The sequence below is a fragment of the Carassius carassius genome, chromosome 50 (genome assembly GCF_963082965.1).
Source record: "Carassius carassius chromosome 50, fCarCar2.1, whole genome shotgun sequence".
Classification (NCBI taxonomy): domain Eukaryota; kingdom Metazoa; phylum Chordata; class Actinopteri; order Cypriniformes; family Cyprinidae; genus Carassius; species Carassius carassius.
In genome coordinates, this window is record NC_081804.1 from 1,695,788 (window position 1) to 1,714,284 (window position 18,497).

An 18,497-nucleotide genomic window follows, 5' to 3' on the forward strand; every position below is an offset into this window, starting at 1 on the left:
AATGATGAATATAAACAGTCAAGAACATACTTAAGTACATAAAATCAATCTGCACTATGCACTATTGTGCTGTTCGTTTAGTAGCATGTTATCAGACTTTGTTCTCGTTCATTGAACTTTCTGCATCAATGCTAAAAGTGTTGATTAAAGAATTAAAAACAGACTATTTTACTCGCTATTACTATTGCAATGTAAACACAACAACACACTAGCATCATGCTATAATAAAATCAACTGAATGTGCCATAATGTGCCGCTAACATCAAACTATTGGAATATAAATGCACTATTTATTCAGAACTTGTCTGTTCTATGTATTTTGATGCTAATTTTATTAATGCATTGTTAGTATTCTTGTAAATAGAGCAATTTCGCATTGATACCGGAAATATTGGATAATTTTGATAACTTTTAATATTTTACTCATCTTTTGCACGTACAACGTACTTTTAAGACTTATTAGAATATGTAAACATGATAACATGCTAAGGTCCTACAGTACTATAATAATCAATTGAAAGCACTTTTTCTCATGTAGTTCTTATTATTTTCGCTATTAGCAACATGCTAACATCAAACCATTGTAATCAAATGAGAATTGCTTCTTGTGTGCTATTTTCTAGCATCATTTTGTATTAATGCTTATTAGATCAACATATTTACCCAAAACATGTGCACACTTTGTATTTCAAATCTTTGTTAGAGTATAACACTGTTAGATTAGCAATATGTAAAGTCTATTAAGAGTTGGTTCTCATGTGTAGAGCTCTTTTGTGAGGCTCCCTATGAAGTGCACTACAAATAACTCTCATATGAGATCTGTCAGCCCATGTCGGCTCACTAGTGCATCAGAAAAAACTTGAGAGAAACTACTGGCTCTCATTACGACAACACAACACACCACCAAATCCAAGCTGTGATGGGTATTACCCACAATGCCGTGCTCTCTGGCAGGTGCTCATCCGCTTGCAGTGGGTTGGTCAAACATATAACACATCTCTCCACACACACACACATGCGCACACACACTCTGACAGATACCTCTTGTCAGGGGGGGTTTCTTGACTGGCCGGTTCTTCCTGGAGGTCTGGCAGATGGGCAAAGTCGTCCTGCTCAGCCAAACCGATCGCGAGAGAAAGAACCACCATTTTTCCTTCCCTTCACCAAGAAAAAGACACACAAAACAAAGAAAGTGCAGAAAGAGAGAGCAGTAAAGTGCAGAAAGTAGGAGTTGAGAATGAAAGGAAACAGGAAGGAGAAACCGTTAGTAGGCAGCAGATATTATTCATGTTAATTTGAGTTTGGGATATCTGCCCTGTTCCTCAGACAGCACTGCACAAATACTGCTTTATTGCTTTATAATGTTCTGTTTTACAGCAGCTGATTTACAAACATGCACTTATTTTTATGTTTATGCTCTTTAAAGACCTCATTAGATCCTCATGAAATGCCACATGTGCCATCCTCAAAACTAGAAGGTAATGAAATGTAGATTTTGCATTAACCAGTTGTACATGCGCATCTGTGTTGATTATATGATGAAACTTTGCAGCTCAAGATATAATGCAGATTTTCTTAAAGGGACAGTTCACACCAAAAAAAAAAAAATAATAATAATTAATTGTTTCAAACCTGTATGAGTTTCTGAACTTGTGCTTCAGTAAATTAGCATTTTTGGGTGAACTATGCCTTTAATTAAGGCTTGTTCACACCAAGAAGCAAGAACGATAACTATATATATATATATATATATATATATATATATATATATATATATTTATATAATCCTGTACACTAATAATGTTTTTTTATAAGCATGCTGCCGTTGTGTTTATCTGTTGTTTTAAATGATTGAGCTCAGGTGGAATCTGATTGGCTGTCAATGTTATTATCATTATAACTGTGGACTCTGCTATCTTATTAAATTTGGAATGGTATCTTTATTATTATACAAGTTGTTCTTACATTTATTTGTAAATATAGATTCCATTTTAGTATTGTCAAGTCATTTTTTTCATGCACAAATGCTTTACAAAAAGTTTACATTACAATGTACTTTACACTGAAATGTTTTGACAACAGACAACAACATTGTTAAAACGATCCATGTTCACACGGATCTGCGATAATGAATAAAAACGCTGCATTACGCATGTCAGGCCAGTAGTTGGTGATGTCACTTTGTAAAGAAACACTAATAATGTTCTGTTCTGATTTAAATGTTCTGTTAAAACAAGTAACATCTTTGTCAGACTTGTATTTTTATCAAAGCAAACAGGTATTGCAATTTAGCATTTTGCATTGCAAATTTCATGTCAGATTTGTATATTATTTAATGTCAGGTTGTACGTTGCTGTAAAGCAAAATAATGTGTTTCGCTGACGTTCAGGTTGCACATTTTGTTGCACTCTGTGTGAATAGTTTAGTCAAATACTAATTCTCCAGTCATCCCCGTCGCATTTAGAGCAGCTCTTGGTTTGAACAGGCCTGTAGCACTCAAACTCTCATTCTCTGGCACACACACACACACACATTGATTTACAGTCTTCTTCACTCAACACATTGTCTGGATCCTCTCTCTGCACCTGTCTCACTCTTTCCCTCTTCACTGTTGTTTTCATCCCTCTCTTTCTCTCTCCAGCCTTAATTGAGGGCCGTTAGAAAGATCTGGACTAATTGTTTCTATTTGAGAGTGCCGTGTGTGTGTGTGTGTGTGTGGTGTCAGCACTGAGCTGCTGCTTTTTGGGTCACTGCTCACCCTCTATCTCCTCTCCTCTCCTCTCCTCTCCTCTCCTCTCCTCTCCTCTCCTCTCCTCTCCTCTCCTCTCCTCTCCTCTCCTCTTCTTCATTTTTCTCTCTCCTTACAAATCCCCCTCATCTCTGAGCCTCAACCTCTCTCTAATATCCTGCTATTAAACTCCTCTTAAACAGATTTTGAAAGCTGTCGTCTCCCCCTCCTGATTTTAAAGGAACAGTTCACATGAATTCTTAGGTTTACCAGTCGCATATTGTTAAAAAAAGTTAGTTTTATACACACACCTACTTGTATTTTAGCATTTATTAGATTATTTATAATTATTATTTTGTGTATATATATATATATATATATATATATTTTAATTGGGCTTTATTTTCAATTTTCCTTTTTAATTTTGTGCTGTGCCTTTGGTAGTTTTTTAAATATTACTACTTAAGTGTAATTTAATTTTTTATTACATTTAGTTCTTCAACTTAAACCAAAGTTTGACAACATTTCTGTTTAGTTTAATTTAATATTCAATTTATTTTAGCATTATTTTAATTTAAATATGGAAAAATAGTTTAAAATATGCATATACATATTTACAATAATTACCTTAAGAAATGAAGACAAAGTATATAAAATAATTTATATAATTTATTAAATGTGAATATACAGTCTGTTATTCTTTTATATATTTTGTCTGCATCTCTTAAGTTAATTATTGTCATCTTTAAATACTTAATACAATTAAATGTCATCTTTAGCAAATCTCAAAGAGTATGAAGTTTTTATGCTACTCTATACTATTTTACTATTATAGTATTTTTCATGTTATTCATATCATATTGTGCACTATTTTTTCAGTGGCACAATTTTATTAATTTTCTTAATTAAAACAACATTTTAGTTTTTAGCGTTTTATTTTTAATTAATTAAATACCTTATTTATGAAAATATGTCCGGGCCAAATTTTTTACATCCTTATGGTGAACATTCTTCCAAATATCTCCCTTTATTTTCCAAAGAAATCCCAAACAGCATACAGGTTTGAAACAACATGAATGTGAAGTTAACAATGCCAGTATTCATTTTCAGATGAGCTATTCCTTTCAGTCCTAACCTTGTCATATGGTATTATGATCTCTTGTTCTTCACTTCTCCTCCCATCTAAAGTGGTTTTAATACTCTTCATCCCTCCCCTTCCACTTCCCCATCTTCCATTTTTCTTCTCTCTCTCGCTGTAAATCCATCCGCTCCTTCATATTCTCCTGGGCTTCCCTCCATTTTGGCTCTCTCTGGCTATTTTTACCTTTCACAATTTAATGGCTGCAAAAAATAGCTCCTGGCTGGTGGGACTACACACTCGCACACATAAGACACACACTCGTGCACGCAACAGACAGGAATCATTATTGTCAAGGCAATAAAAGGAGGCACTTTTCTGGTGAGAGCTGGATGGGTGAATGTTCGGGATGTTCACAGGACTGTCGCTGACCACCGATAACACACCAACAACCCTCAATTACACCCCACCTCCCCCTTCCTCTCTTTCTTTCTTCGTCCTCCCTTTCTTGTCTCTATGTCAGACCCAAGACCGTGTATGTATGTCAATGACATCCCCCTTTAACCAGCGGAGATGCAATATTTAGTCTTCCCAGCATAAGCGGAACAAGGATGTTTTGGGAATTGCATACTTCCATTCTATTTTTTGCAGTTTGCATATTGTTCACAGTTCGTGAATTCTCTGTATGCATGAAAATAATTAGTGCATTTGCCAAAAGTACAGTATGCAAATATCTAAGGATTACTGTATTTCAGGATGCAATGAATTTAACTTTACATTTTGAACTCAAAGCAATATTACTTTTTAGTCTCTTTGGCTATGGCATTATTTTAAGGTTTGTGCAGGTAAATCCAATAAAACATTTTCCATTTAGCAATAATGGACATGCAAGGACAAATGTTATAGGTCATCTGAGAATTAAATGCATACAGAAAATCTGCGTACTGTGCAGAGTATCTATACTGTACAGCATCAATAGTAACAGTAGTATGGTAGCATGCATTTCTAAACTTGGACTCAGACTCGATTTGCCCACTTTCTTATTTCTTTCTCTGTCCTGGGGTAACGATCAATTTTGAGAGAAATGATTCGGAGGACAGAAAATCAATGCTTTAGGGTTAATGTGAATCTGTAGCGAAGACTTTCACCTCAACACCTGGCTGCAAACAAACTGTGGAAACAAACACGTACGGTATAACCAAACATACACATTTAATTGGAATAGTTCACCCAAAAATGATGAAAATCATAATGTTACAAACCCCTGCGACAGATGTTCTTAACAGAAATGTTACAATTTGATTTGTAAGTAGCTTTTTCCTAATACACAATTATATAAATCATTACATCTCCAAAGACAGACAAGCTGCAAAAATGCAGAAAAGCGCATTTAAAGTGCATAAAATTGTCCATACAACTTGTGTACTGTTTTATAAGTCTTCTGAAGTTGCATGAACTCTTTGGACTACTTAAGCAGTACTTTTTTTGTCCATTTTGTACAAAGAACAGCATCAACTTTATACAAGTTTGGAGCTAAACTAAAATGATAACTGAAAAAAAAAATATATATATATAAAAGTAGTTTATTAAAATAATAATAGTATATAAATAATACTAAAATAACACTGACTACTCCTTTAATTACTGAAAAGAACTAGATTAAGAGGATTAAGAGCAGAATGAAGAATACATATCAAGCATAAGATGTGCATCTGAAATATGAGCATGTAAATATCATGTGGCACGAGTTAATGGCATTTGTAGAAAATATCCAGCGGCCTTTCACTAGAAAGCCTTTTTCAAACTTGTCATAAAAAGCTGTTGATCTGGCAGCGTGTGAAGACACCTAGCTATTCATCACTGAATCACTGTGCTTAAATGTGAAAATTACAGGCTTTCTCTCACACCGACCCCATTCAGGAAAGCATCTATTTTAAATCAATTAACTGCGTCACAACAGAGCCAAACGTCGCGTATTCACAACTGAGGCAAGCTTACAAATTCAACCGTGTTACATCACTTGAGAACCATGAAATCCATCAATCATGCCGATTTGCTGTGAGTTCACGTGTGGGTAATCTTGGGAAATTAGATGATGTTCAGTCGCGTTAATTGTTTGTCATTTGAGCTGAGACCTGCCCTCCCTTCCTCCACAGGTCACACGGTGGCAGGCAAAGAGATTTACAGAGACTCTGTCATATAAACCCAGCCTTTTGAAGACCTGTAGCCCCTGTCAAGCAGTTGTTATGTGCTATGGTCGGTTGATAGTCTGCAGTCCTGTTCGCTCAAGAAGACACGGCTGTTTTAGGGCATTATGTTGCAGACTTCGAATAAATGGAGTATGAATGTAACGAAGGCTATGAATGTAACACAATGTAGACAGCGCAATCTTAACAATCTGCACACTTTGCCTATATCTGCGAATACACTACTTTCTTTTTCTATTGGTCTCTGGAATTGCCAGTCTGCTGTAAACAAAGCCGATTTCATTACTTCTATTATTAGGCATTCAAAGCTTAATCTCATGGCCCTAACAGAGACCTGGATCAAACCAGAGGACACTGCTACAGATGCAGCACTCTCCATTAATTTCTTATTTTCCCACTCCCCCCATTTGACTGAAAGAGGTGGAGGTACTGGTCTGCTCATCTCTAATGATTGGAAATTTAATCCTTTACCATCTTTGGGTATCAACAGCTCCTTTGAATCACATTCAGTTACTGTTACCTACTCTTTAAGTATCTTGGAGAGGTGAGGTGTCCAAGTCACAACATGTAACTACTGGGGTGCCTCAGGGCTCAGTTCTTGGACCACTTCTCTTCTCTGTCTACATGACATCATTAGGTTCTGTCATTGAGAAACATGGCTTTTCATACCACTGCTATGCTGATGACACTCAACTCTACCTCTCATTCCATCCTGATGATCCCACGGTAGCTATTCGCATCTCAGCTTGTCTAACAGACATTTCTTCCTGGATGATGGACCATCACCTTCAACTCAACCTTGCCAAGACAGAACTGCTTATGATTCCAGCAAACCCATCGTTTCATCACAATTTCACCATCAAGTTAGGCACATCAACCATAACTCCTTCAAAAACAGCTAGAAGCCTTGGAGTTATGATTGATGATCAGCTGACTTTCTCAGACCACATTGCTAAAACTGTCCGATCCTGCAGATTTTCTTTATTCAATATCAAGAAGATCAAGCCCTTTCTTTGTGAACATGCTGTACAACTCCTTGTTCAAGCTCTTGTTCTGTCCAGGCTGGACTATTGCAATGCTCTCTTGGCAGGTCTTCCAGCCAATTATATCAAACCTTTACAATTAATTCAGAATGCGGCAGCAAGATTAATTTTTAATGAGCCAAAAAGAATACACGTCACACCTCTGTTTATCAATTTGCACTGGCTTCCAATAGCTGCTCGCATAAAATTCAAGTTATTAATGTTTGCCTAAAAAACTACCACTGGCTCTGCACCCATTTACCTAAAATTGTTACTTCAGACTTATGTGCCCTCTAGAAGCTTGCGTTCTGCAAGTGAACGTCGCTTGATTGTGCCATCCCAAAGAAGCACAAAGTCACTTTTACAGACTTTTAAATTAAATGTTCCCTCCTGGTGGAATGACCTCCCCAACTCAATCCAAGCAGCTGAGTCCTTAGCCATCTTCAAGAATCGGCTTAAAACACATCTCTTCCATCTTTATTTGACCCTCTAACTTTAACACTCACTATTCTAATTCTATTCTTAAAAAAATCTAACTACCTTTCTAGTCTTTTTGTATTCTATTTTATTTTCATTTATTATGCAATTGTGTGTGTGTGTGTGTGTGTGTAAGATCTCTAACACTAGCTTGCTCTATTCTTTTTTTATTCTATCTGTTTTTCTTTTTATTTATTATATTATTTAAAATCCCATGCTATGTGTACTGTGTTAACCTAACTGAGATTTGTTATAGCACTTATATATCATTGCTCTTTTTGTTGTTTTTGATTGCTTCCAGTGTCCTCATCTGTAAGTCGTTTTGTATAAAAGCGTCTGCTAAATGAATAAATGTAAATGTAAATGTAATGAAGGTTATGGTTGTGGATGACTCAAAAAAAATTAATATCTTGCCTGTAGTTCAAGTCGTAGAGCATTGCGTTATCATGCGCAAGGTTGGGGGTTCGATTCCCCGGGAACACATGATAGGTAAAAATTGATAGCCTGAATGCAGTGTAAGTCGCTTTGGATAAAAGCGTCTGCTAAATGCATAAATAAATTTACTCACTTTCATGTCATTCTAAACCCCATATGATGTTTTTTTCCTCCATTAAACACAAAATCAGAATATCAGTGAGCTTCTTTTCCATAAAATGAAGTCATACAGTGACCTATAAATCTTCGAAAACTACAAAAAAGCACCCTAAAAGAAGTAATCCACAATATTTCAAGTCTTTAGAAGTTTTGATATGACTTCAGAAGACATTGAATGTAGTGTAGAAGTTGTATGGACTACTTTTATGGTGTTGTGAAAGAAGTTTGAAAAATTTTGGAATTACAGTACATGAAAAAACTGAATTATAATTTTGGAGTTAACTGTCCCTTTAAACGCAGAAGAAACACATTAAACATTCATGAACACACGCATAGGCAAACACATGCCCAAACAAAAACTATATATGTGCTGACACACATATATAAAATTAGTCCTGGTACCATATCTCCAGCGGTCCCCTGAGGTCCTAAAATGTGACATATTTAAACCAGCTGGGGCTGGTTCACACAAAGCAATATTGAGCCATATAAAACAGAACATCACAAAACATCAGATCAGTGCAGAGTGATGAGGGAAATGGGGAGATATTCTGCTGCAGGGCTGAAATATAGTGTGACAGAATGAACGACGGTCTGGAGACGGACAGGTGTAGAGAAAGAGAGACAGAGGTGCATGAACAGAGGCAAGGACAAACAAGAAGAGGCACGCCGATCGTTTTCAGCTGAACTCTGGGAGATTTACACTTGTATTATCTCTATTATTACCAATACTAAAGCAGGGCTAGTATTTATAAGGAATCCCAGAGAATGAGTTATTTCTCAAATAATGCACAAGCTCTCATAAAAATGTGAAAAGAATTTTACCTTTAGGTTCACCCAAAAAATTAATGATTTATTTTGTGGAATACAAAGTAAGATGTTTTGAAGAATTATGATTTATCATTGTTCTTTTCCTTTTCCAATATAAATGAATGACGATGCACACTTTTGAGCTTTGAAAAGGACAAAAAGCAACATAAAAGTAGTCCATACGACTTGTGTGCTATATATGAAGTCTCTATACAAAGAACGGACTAAAATTTATTTTATTGTATGAAATCTGTGAGACATGTCTTGATATGGTATATTTGAATTCAAGAATACAAATTAAATTTTAGAGTTGTGGCAAACCTTTGACCTACGTATATTTGGCCTGCTCCAGACACAAAGTTATAATTTTGCTTTAAAAGATTTGGAAAACAGCATAAAAATAAAACAGATTTGGAAAACAGTGCAAGCTGTTAGGAATAAAAGTTAGGAATGCATGCAAATACTCGACAAAAAGAATGCACAAGACACACCCACACAGGAATGCACTTACAGGAAGGATTTAACATCCAGGCCTCGTCTCTTTATCTGACCCATCATGTGATCCACGCTGCCAGCATTCCCACGAGAGGCCCGCCCCCCGGAAACTCCCGACTTATAGCATGAAGCTCCGCCACCTGTCAGTCCGCCCCTGGAGTTCCTTGAGCTAGCCCCGCCTCCTCCCCCAGGCTCCGCCCCTCCACCCCCTCCGCAACCTGGCTGGGTGTGCAACTGACCCAGACTCTGGGAAATGGGTGGCCTACTGGTCAAACTTGGCGCCGGAGCATGGATCAATGGTTGCTGGAGGCTCTGCTGACGCAGCAATGTGCGGGGCCGAGGTGTCGCCCCTGTTGATGGGATGTTATCCAAAGTCTCGTCCGAGGAGAGGGCATGGTCAGACAAACTGTGTGGGCAGAGCAGAAGGGAGGGCAAGGAGCGAGACGAAGAAGGGCGGGAGCGACAGAGTGAGGGGCGAGGAAGGAGGAAGAGAGAAGGTGGGACAAGAAGAAAAGGGGAGCGGGGACGAGAAGAAGGATCCGAGGAGGATTTGGAAGGGGTCAGAGGAGGAGCAGGGGACACAGATGGGCATGGAGAAAGAGGAGACGACAGGTTGAAAGGAAAGAGTTTTGAATCCGGGTGTACAAGAGTCAGGGAGTCGGACGAAGACAGGAGAGGAGATAATGGAGCCATAGAGGAGAACGAGAGGTTCAGGAAAGGATGGGGGCAGAACGAAACAGCCAGAGAGGAAAAGATGGTGTCGTCAGAAGTAGAAGGGGGCAGAGGTGCAGGAGGAGGGTGAGATGTAGGTGGGGAGAGAAGAAGAAGGAGAAAAAACGAGAGAAGCATCAAACAGAGGCAGTAGCCAATGTAACACAGGTAACAGAAGAGACCACAGCCGCCCTGGTCTGCATGAGCCTGCAAATGTGCGTGCGCATGTCCGTTCCCGGTCCGAGCGAGCCTGCCTTGAGCCGACGGCGAGCGGTGAGCATGCGTATGCGTCTGGGAGGAATGTGCGGCCTGTTTGCGGGCCACTCCTGTGCGTGTAAGACTGGATCGTGGTGTGTGTCGGGTCTGCCCTGAACGACCGTGCGCATGTGTGTGCCGCGGTGTGTGTGGCGTCAGTCGCCCACCACCGGTTCTTCCAGGAGACTGTTTTTTGGTCTGTTGAGAGCCTCCCATCTCTATCTAATCTTCACGCATCCTTCTCCTCCCTTTCTTCTCTTAACTTTGCCCGTGGTTACTTGCGACTCTCATTTTAAGTAACACCACGGTCCCCTGTGTCCGCTCAGCAGCCAACCAACTACTCTGGCTCATCCGTCATTCTTTTGTCCTCTCCTCCCCTCCCTTCGCGATTACATCCCTCTGTTTCTCTCATTAGCCCTGTTTCAATCTGATCTCAAAACTGTGTCAAATTCACCTCGGAAACTTCACTAAGAGTTTCACCTGAGCTGCAAATATGATTCCTGTAAACACTCCCTGGCTATTCTATCCAATCCCAGCAAACCCAATATCTCAGACAAAATGTGCAAAAATTTTAACTTTAGGGTACAACAACTTGTCACTGGAGCAGTATTCTTAAAGCAGGGTACCGCTCCTGGAGGGCCACTGTCAAAGCATACTAGAAACTCAAGCCAGGTGTCTTGGTGCAAGTTAGAGCTAAACTGCAGGAAACTGGTCCCAATGGGAAGATTTTGACACCCCTTCCTTACAGGGACATCTTTGAATTTTATTAACCCTTAATAGGTTAATACTGTTACCTTAGAGTACTAGCTAGGTGACACGTGTCAAGCTGATGTACCCCTAAAGATAACATTTTTGCTAATTTTTTTCTGACAGTGCCCTTCAGTAAAGTCATTTACCACGTTTTAAAGTTTTTTAAGCTGAATTTAGAACACAGTTTATGGGACATACATAAACTTGCTCCAGTGGAGGAAAACCATCCTGATATTAAAATCAGCATGAAAAGGCATTCACATCCCATTTTAATTCTGTAATGTGACATGCTTTTATGTGAAACAGGATATTTAATGAGAAAAACCTGTCTTCAAAAAAATGTGACGCACAAGTGATTTTGGTCGCAAAACCACAGACACATTTGAGAATTTCTCACTTTCACTTCACAGAAGATATTTTTAATGGATCTGCCATGTAATGCAAAGGATGCACATAAAGTGTGTAATTAATGCTTTCTACATGAAACCTTAAGTGCTTTATTTTACAGTGCTGTTCCAAGTGTACATACTATGTACTTATTATACTAATTACATGCAACAGTAGTCTAAAACAATATTTGACTACTACTATTTAATATTAACATTATTCAGTATATATATATCATCCTTTACAGTAGAAGCAGGAGCATGTATTAATTAGGTAAACAGGGCCAAATTTGATTTCATGGATGGTGACATTAATGTGTTGGCATGGGGCTTAACAGGTATCGGCTCAACTGGTTAAGCTAGTAAAGTGCATCAGGTAGTTGCCGGACAGACACCAGGGGGCAAAAAAAGCATAGTCGAGAACAAGATGTAGGCAAGAAAGATAGAAAGAGGAAGAGAGGGACCATAAAAAGGGGGTGTGAGACACAAACACAAGAGACAGACACATATAGCTGCCTGAAAATAGAATCCAATTACTGACGGAGAAAAATGGAGGGCGTGTTGAGAGAGAACGAGAGAAGAACGAGGACTGGTGGTTTGGATGGAGTGTGAGAAGAGAGATGTGAGACAAAGAGAGAATATGAGAGGTGCTGGAGGAGAGGAGGTGATAGCGAAGGGTGTGAAGAAAACTTAAATTGAGCCCCCTGTGTGTATGTGTGTGCAACACTTGCAGCTCTAGCTTTGTTTTGCTTTGGTGGGGTTGTTTCGGAGGTCTTTTGTGAGGTTTGGTTCCTCATTCACGTCTCATTTGTTCATTCTCTTGGTGTGTTTTATTAATTAGTCTTGTTATAGTCAACATGAAATCAAAATGATCCCAACTTACTTGCTAAGTGTGTTGCTGGTGTTATTTTGCACAATTGATTAAATTCTGTTATTTAATAGCTGTTTTTCACATTCCTTTTCACAAATATGATGGATAAAATAACTGATATGGAAATAAATAAATATATACAATACATTTATTTTAAACTTTTAAAAAAATGCATTACATGATACTTTAAGGGCCAAGAAATACATTTCAAATCATAAAATAATTGTTTTTTTCTTGTAAAATATATGTAGGCAGTATAAATGTATTTATATTGCCAATAATATACAAAAATATATTGTGAAATATATTTACAATACATTAAGCATAGCTTAATGAAATGTTTTTCAAATATCAAAGAATGTATTTTCAAACCATTAAAGACCACGTTGCAATAAATAGACAATATAAATGTGTTAAGATGTACAATAAACAAAAATGGACCAAATACTGCATTTCATTTCGACTTTAAAGATGCAGTTTTAGTAACACTGTAAGAGCTTTATTCACAGTTTTCCTTGTTGTTTTCTTGAGTCCGTTTATGTCCAGTCATGTTTTTTGGATTGTTGTTTATGTAGGCCGTCTCAAATGCCGACCTCAGCCTTTGCTGTCCTCACTTAAAAGAGAAAATGAGCAGGTGCTCATAAAACCCCTCCCAAATCTACTGCTACAAAGGGACATGCTGTGGTCTCGTGGACTTCATGGACACATGCAAAAGTCAGCATGAGTGGATCATTTGGGAAAGGGCCACAGCTTTATTTTGTCACGTTGTCACACTGAAATAAAACTGTCTGGTTTCTCCAAAATTATAATATTTCCTCCACTCCCAGCCTTTGCTTCACACTGCTGACAGATTACGATTCACTGAGATATTAAGCACATTTATAGGACGTTTAGTGCATTAATATTTTGTGCGACACGGTTTCACTTGCCAGCGATTAAAGATGGAAAATTTGTGTTTAATATCCTCCAGCTATCACTCATGTCACTGAAACGGCTTCTATAAAACTTTAACCATGTGCTGACAGCTCTGAAAAATCTGATGTTCAGAAACTCAAATTATGGAAATCTGTCATTGCAACATAACATTTTCTCATCAGTTTATTACAGCTTACTGGAATACTTGATTCTGATTAACTCTCAATTGTAGTAACATGGGACTTTCAGCAGTCGAATATACTGTGCTTATGATGGATGTTAGCTTCAAGTATCATAATGTAGATTCTTACTCCTTCCAAAATACTACAATATCAAGATGGCATGCTATTTGCAGCCAATTTTACTTCAAAATACACCATCAGGAGCTGACCGAATTGTGAACAGAGCACATGAACCTAAACTTTCTCTTCTGCTCACCAAGGCTGCATTTATTTCATCAAAAAAACAAACAACCAAACAAACGTAATATTGTGAAATATTACTTAAATCTAACATATACAGATATATTTAAAATAACTGTTTTCTATTGTAATATACTGTAAAATGTCATAAATTTCTGAATTTTACAGTATTCAGTGTCACAGAAACATTTATTATTATGAAAACTGCTGAGAAAATATGAATATCTTCTTAAAACTCAATAAAATATTGATATTTCCTGTCCATTTGTTTGCTGTATAATACGCCAGATTGTTCAGTCAGCCGGTCTTTATCGCAAAATAACCCCCTTTAGGCCGATACAAGACCCTTCGGCTTTCAGATTATATTTATTATCCATCTCATATCGTATTTGCAGACTGAATCAGGTGCATGATATCACCAGTTATGCCGCCTTTTGAGTCATTGCTGTGGCTGCTGTGTTTTATAATGGACTGAAATGAGCTATCGCCGCTTTTGAGTGTTTCTAAGTGTGTGTGAGTCAGACGTACGGATCCTGCTATTATTAGACTGCAGGGCGGCCTGAAATCTCAGCACAGCGCAGACCCACACAAAGGCATTTTTTACTTTCTTAAACATCTCTCACACACACACACATCACATCTCTCTTTCTTGTCCCCTGTGGGCTCGACTCACTTGCCGTTCTTGAAGTCTCCTGAATGCAGGCGGCTTTGTACCGTCTGCCATCTGCCGGCTTTAATGCCTCCCGTCATCATGCTCCTCACGCTGTCGCTGCGTGACGGCCCCCCTCCGTCCCCCAATCCACCCCCCATGGCCCCTTTCTGGCCCCTGGGCACCGTCCCACTGAGGGAGCCGCCAGAAAGAGAGCCAGAAGGAACGAGAGAAAAGGAAAAAGACAAACATTGGGAGAGAAGAAATGGTTACAGGTTTGGATAAATCACAATCCTTTCTCCCATGAGAGTGTTGCATGTGTGACCTCACAGCGAACTACACGACTACCTACAAACACTGGGATTCACCAAGTGCAGCTTCTCCTCTAGGGGGCGCAACAGAGCCTCGTTTTATCATTTCTCAATCACTCTTATAAATAGAGATTCCAAAACTGTTTATTTTTCATAATGTAAAGAACATTTAAGTGAACAGTTTTTAAAAGAACAATTTTTATTAATAATCTGAAGAAGCTTTGTGCAATGGAATCGTTGGATAGATGTTAAAGGTTCTGCATGAAACCATAGAAGCCAATAAAGAAGGTTCCGTGAAGAGCCTTTAACATCCATGGAACATGGAATATTTTTTTCTGTGGAATACAAACACTTTTGGAACCTTTATTTTTAAGAGTGGAGAAGAGCCATTTTTGAACATTTTAAGCATCTAAAGAAAGTTTTCCCACTATACACTCTTAAAAATATTGGCTCCAAAAGTATGTTTAAAAAAAAAGCCATAGAAGAAACTAAGAGCAATTGTTTTCTTAGTGTGAAGAAAATTTTAAACATCTAAAGCAGCTTCTGCCACTAATAAGTGAATAATAACTTGGTGTTTTTGGTGTACAAATGGACTTAAATAACCACATTTGTTCTCCCAGTGATGTGCTTCGCATCAATGACACCCAGAGATGTCGCAGACTTCACACAGACACATACAATTCGACAAGGGTTACTTCTGCCATCAATATTTATAATCATGGTGACCGGTTTGTAAACCTGGTGAAAGTCATCATGCAGTTATTAAGAGATCTATAACACTGCTGCACTGCTCAAACACACACAATGCAACATCAACACCAACAAAAAAAACGACAGAGGGACAGCAAAACGAGTTTAACTGACAAAGCTGGGAGGCGCAGATTGCCACAAAACCAAGGTGAGGGATCTGATTTCACACTTAAAATAAAAACACATATATAGTAATATTTAGTAATAATAATAATAATAACATACAGTGTGTATGTATATATATATATATATATATATATATATATATATATATATATACAAATATAAATATAAAAATAATGTTTTTTATCTGATACCGATAAACCAATAATTATTTTTGCGTTATGGTCAACAACTAACAAAGATGATGATGGTAGTAATAATAACAACAATAATTTAGATATTTACCAGGGAGGCACCTTTTGGCAGATAACAATATCACAATATTTATTTTCATGTTATGTCCCTATATTAATTTGTATAATTATAATCGACTGTTTTAAATGCTACAAGTAAATGTATGCATCGCAACATTATTATGTACAGTAAGAAAAATGCTTATTAATTTTAAGATTTGCTAGAGATTAGATTTTAATTACTAAATTATTAGTGTAATTAATAATGTTAGACAATGAAGACAAATTAAAAAAGGTGAAATGAGTTTGCACAATTAAATATACAAAAGCAGCTAATAATAAATATTGAAATTTTAATTTATAATACAAAAACATATATTTGTTAAATCTCTAATATTAGCCAAAATATATTGTGCATCCCGAAATACAATCAACTTATTGTTACAAAAAGGATCACAATATAATTGTGATATAATATAGAGATATAAAGACATATTGATGCTCTAAAGGATAAATCAAGATTAAATGCTGCATGCTAGACTACATGTGTGACAAATTGGCTGTTCCAGGTCGGTTTTGTTTCAATCTGTGGCCTCAAAATAGTCTCAAATAGCAGAGCTTCAGTGCAGCGGTCTGCAAACGCCCCACGCCGTTTAATCCAGCAGGTGCTCACCGGTCGAGAGCCGGGAAAATTGAATCACCTGAGCCTCCGCAGCTAACATGTTAATTAAATTTTTCATTTTCTGGACCGGCCGCCCCATCTGACCCCCTCTGTGCATCTGCTGCTGGATGCTTTGATGGACAAGCGTGTTTAAACCCTTTGGCTCTTTATGGGAAGCGGTGGGCGAAACCTGTCTGGATTAGGCCGGCGAGGGTTTACCGCTGCCAAACAGAGGCTGGAAGAATCAGGACACCTAGAGGGACACATTGAGCCCGAGGAAGGTGAGAGGCAGAGAGCACAGAGCCAAAACAACAGTGTCTCAAAACAAGGTGAAACGTGGGTGACCACACCACAATCAGACTGTAACGGTCAACCCTCAACAGCAAGGAGGGATACACAACACTGATGCAGTTTTTGTTTGTTTGTTTACTGTTATTGTTGCTGTTTGCTGAAGGGTGATAACACCCCATGGGGGGTGGGGTGAAAGGGTTAAGGGAATAAGCTAAGAAGAGAAAGCAGGGCTGTAGGGAGTGAGGGACCTTTAATGTCCAATTTTTGCACTTTTGATAAAACTAAATAGATTTGAAGAGGAATATCACATCTGGTGTGGAATTTATATATCTGGCTATAACCGTGCAATACATTAATAATGTCCCTTCAGTCCGGCAGAGTGTACAAAACGTCAATCTGGCATTAAAGAATAAAATCTGCATAATGACTTTCATTCATATTACGAGCTGAAACACGAAGTGTGCAATTTCCGCAATACGAGCGACGCCGCACAAATAAATAAACTGATTGTAATTCCATTTGGTGTCACTAGGGGAGCCGATACTATTCAAACAATTAAAAATCATTTATGTTAACTGAGATAAAGCTGAAATAAAAATTAGATATAAATACTCGATGAAAACTTTAACTTAAACAATATCCAAATAAATATGTGAAGGAAATTATAATAAATAAATAAAACATATGAAATATAAAACAAAATTAAGTACTAAAATCACTAACTAAATAGAAATAAAAATGTATCAAATGACAATAGCACATAGCGAACTAAAATTAAAATGAAAATGGAAAATATAAAAAAAAGTCAAAGTAACTTCAACATTTTAATAAATACTGTAATAGGTTAATCTGTATATATATACATATATATGTAATGTATACGTTTAATAAACATAATAAATAATACATTTTAATATATTATAGCTTAAAATATAATTAGATTTAAGGAAAAATATAATATTTAAATATCTATAAAATATATTATTCTATCTAATTAATGCTTAATAATTCATATAAAAATAAGTATATTTATCTATAACTCACTGCACACCAAAACATAATTAGATGCTAACGGATGAGCTCTAACACTGCAAACCACAAAAACAACGATGTATAGTTTTTAATTTGCTTCTCATTCATTTCTGAAAACAAAACTAAAATGCGATATTCATGTTATAGACCATATGAAGCATTTTCAGGAGAACCTATTCTGGCTTTTGCATATAACCGGCACGTAAAAAACAAAGCAAACAATTGAATAGTAACAAATACAGCAGAGCAGACTTAGTGTTGCTAGTTAAAGGTCTGGTAACACAGATGGAGGGTGTGACTGCTGAGGGTTTGCTATGAGCTGTGGATCAGGGCGTTGTGTCTCTTACTCACTTGAGTGTGAGGCGTGGATCTCCGTAAGGGGCATAGGGAGAAATGTTTAGTACAAACTCCTTGGGCGGGTATGAGCTCCAGCGCTGCTGTACTGAACTGCTGTCATTGTTATTCCAAAAGTCTCTGTCTAAATCACTGAAGAGACACACATACATGTCAGTAGAGCATCAGCCATCCATTTCCTCCATCAGTCTACACACAGCCAGTCTCCAGGCGTCTCCTTATCCGGGACAAGAAGTGGTTAAAAAAGGAAGAGGAGGAGAATACGCCATAGTGTAAAGACAGTGTTATGAGCAAAAAGGGAAATAAAAACAGAGCTAATGCATCCATAAAGCAGCAGAGCAGAAACCAGCCAGATTATACCTGTGCATTCAT

General features: G+C 37.5%; 1 protein-coding gene across 1 annotated transcript in view; it reads right to left on the reverse strand.

Annotated features, from left to right (window-relative positions):
- The window catches only part of LOC132133358 (synaptotagmin-7-like), a 108,852-nt gene that overhangs the window by 23,993 nt on the left and 66,362 nt on the right, over positions 1-18,497 (reverse strand). The window lies entirely within an intron of this gene.